The sequence below is a fragment of the Chrysoperla carnea genome (genome assembly GCF_905475395.1).
Source record: "Chrysoperla carnea chromosome X unlocalized genomic scaffold, inChrCarn1.1 SUPER_X_unloc_171, whole genome shotgun sequence".
Classification (NCBI taxonomy): Eukaryota; Metazoa; Arthropoda; class Insecta; order Neuroptera; family Chrysopidae; genus Chrysoperla; species Chrysoperla carnea.
Window position 1 is genome coordinate 17,501 of NW_025408124.1, and position 3,582 is coordinate 21,082.

Consider the following 3,582-nt stretch of genomic DNA (forward strand, 5'->3'; position numbering starts at 1 on the left):
ATATTCGAAACATTACTAGCAAAAAAACCAAAATACAATATTAAATATCAAAATAAACCAAACTGATTACCATCCAGAATATTTTGAGTATATATATATATAATTTTGTATATTTTGCGTTCATGTTAATAAAATATATAAATGATACATATTTGAAAAGTGTTATTCTTCTTTCTGTTTTTTCGTAATATCATGGTGTCCATAGACATGCAAAAGCGTCATACCAAGCCATATACATACCTACACCACCTTTGTTGAATGATACACGAACAGTATGAAAATTAAACAACATATTCAATATCATTTTATATTATACTAAAATAAATGTTATTCTATTAAGAAAGTGTATATTTTTAAATTTGGCATTCATTACATAGTCAAAATACAATAATAATATAGATGATACATATACGATAATTGTTATTTTTCTTTCTGTTTTTTCGTGATATCATGGTGTCCATAGAATTGCAACGACGTCATACCAAGCCATATACAACTCTACACCACCTTTGTTGAATGATACACTTAGAGTATGAAAAATAAACAAATTATACTATATCATACTATATCATATATGTAAGACTGTTGAACATAATACCACAAAATACACTATTTCATATAGATATACATTCATTCTTGTCAACATAAAAGTACGTTATAAATGATACATATACAATAAGTTTTATTCCTCTTTCTGTTATTCCGTAATATCATAGTGTCCATAGAATTGCAACGACGTCATACCAAGCCATATACAACTCTACACCACCTTTGTTGAATGATACACGGACAGTATGAAAAATAAACAACCTATTCTATACCATTTAATATCATACTAAAACATGAAACAAATGTTATTCTATTAAAAAGTGTATTATTTTATTATATTTAGTATTCATTACACAGTCAACATACATAAATGATACATATACGATAAGTGTTATTCCTCTATCTGTGCATCCGTAATATCATAGTGTCCATAGAATTGCAACAACGTCATACCAAGCCATATACAACTCTACACCACCTTTGTTGAATGATACACGGACAGTATGAAAAATAAACAACTTATACTATACCATACTATATCATATGTGTGAGACTGCTGAACGTAATACCACTAATACACTGTTATACATAGATATACATTCATCTCATTAACTTACACGCACTATCCATCATATATATTAAAGACATTACACCCGGTGCTTCAAACTCAAAATATGATAATGTTTAAAATGGCTTTAAACATCATAAACTTTACAGAATAATCAAAATTTAAAGAAAAAAATTTTAAAAAAAAAATTTTTTTCAGCTAAAAATTTTTATTTTGGGACCAAAAAAATTTTTTTTTGCTTTTATCATATTTTATTAAATGAAATTTATGCATTATAATAAATTATTCAATAAACATTAATAATTATAATAAATTATTAAAAAATTTTTGGAATTAATGCAAATTTTTAGAAAAAAATGTATATTTTTTTTTTATATACAAATCGTACATGTTATATTGCGACAGGGTACCGGTATAATACATGTGATACATATGTAGATTTTCGAAAAAATTTTTATCCTTTTAAATGGTCCTAAATACTATATAAAGGTAAAATATATAGAATTTTTCGGGATTCATTAAAAAATTTTAGGGAAAAAATTTCATTTTATTTTATATACAAATCGTACATGTTATATTGCGACAGGGTACCGGTATAATACATGTGATACATATGTAGATTTTCGAAAAAATTTTATCCTTTTAAATAGTCCTAAATACTATATAAAGGTGAAATATATAGAATTTTTCGGGATTCATTAAAAAATTTTAGGGAAAAAATTTCATTTTATTTTATATACAAATCGTACATGTTATATTGCGACAGGGTACCGGTATAATACATGTGATACATATGTAGATTTTCGAAAAAAATTTTATCCTTTTAAATAGTCCTAAAATACTATATAAAGGTAAAATATATAGAATTTTTCGGGATTCATTAAAAAATTTTAGGGAAAAAATTTCATTTTATTTTATATACAAATCGTACATGTTATATTGCGACAGGGTACCGGTATAATACATGTGATACATATGTAGATTTTCGAAAAAAATTTTATCCTTTTAAATAGTCCTAAATACTATATAAAGGTAAAATATATAGAATTTTTCGGGATTCATTAAAAAATTTTAGGGAAAAAATTTCATTTTATTTTATATACAAATCGTACATGTTATATTGCGACAGGGTACCGGTATAATACATGTGATACATATGTAGATTTTCTAAAAAATTTTTATCCATTTAAATGCTTCTAAATACTGTATAATGCAAATATATATAATAATTTACAGAATTAATACAAAATTTTTATTGTACAAATTCACATTAATAGTTAATTGGTTAAAAAAAAATTTCAATACACAATGGGAATCAGGCTATTTTATTGGAACTTATTTATAATTAATTCATAATATATTTTTCTATATAAATTGATTAATTGATTTTACATTCACCGTGTAAACGTATACACCATTCAAGTAACATAAAAAAAAAAAAAAAAAAAAAAATTATTATTATATTCTAGTAATACATAATAGTTATTCGCTAAAAAATATTTAATAGACAATAAAAATCTGACTATTCTGTTGTGAACTTATAAATTATTGATTCAAAATATATTTCTCTACCTAAATTTATTAATTGTATACACGCCCCCATGTACGTTGTTCAAGTCATATATTATTTTGCATAAGGATTACAAATAAATATTATATAATAAATAAGAGTTAATAAAAATTTAAAATTTATTATCCATTTTAAATTTATCAGCTAAATAAATATTTTTACATTCTTTTAAATTATTACTTTTTATTGTATTAAGAGTATATATCTAGTTTTATTAATCTTAATCCTTTTACAAGCACTAATATTATTTATACATAATATATTTTTATTTTATGTATGGAAAGCATAACTTGCTAAATACATCCTAACAATTTAAAAACTTTTCATTTGATTAATATTATTTACAATAGCTAATATTAATAGAATCTGAATAATCAAAATTATTTCTTTAAATATATGAATTCCGAATGTAAGTGTCCATCATAATACTTCATTAAGTTTATATTTGGCTAGCAACCTGTTATGCATAAATTGCTTTAAAGGTTGCCTACTAAACATATTATAATTATAATTATTAACAATTTTTGTCAATTGCGATTGCATTTTTTAGTATAATCAATGGTAGCGATTATAAGTAAAAACAATTAAAATCATTATAATAATTGTTAGCGATTATAATCAATATTGATAAGATGGAAACAAAAAGTGTTTATTCATAAAAAAAGCTCTTTAATTTATTACATTTAAAAACAAAAATTTTCTAACATAATAAATTAAAGAGCATTTATTATCAATACCATTTCTTACCATAATCGACTAAAAATATTATTATAACTAATAACTTTATTTATAAATAAGCAACCATTTTATTATTAATAGATTTAATAATATTAATTGTAAATTATAATAATAATCATTATTATTAATATTATTATTATGAATAGTTATTATTATT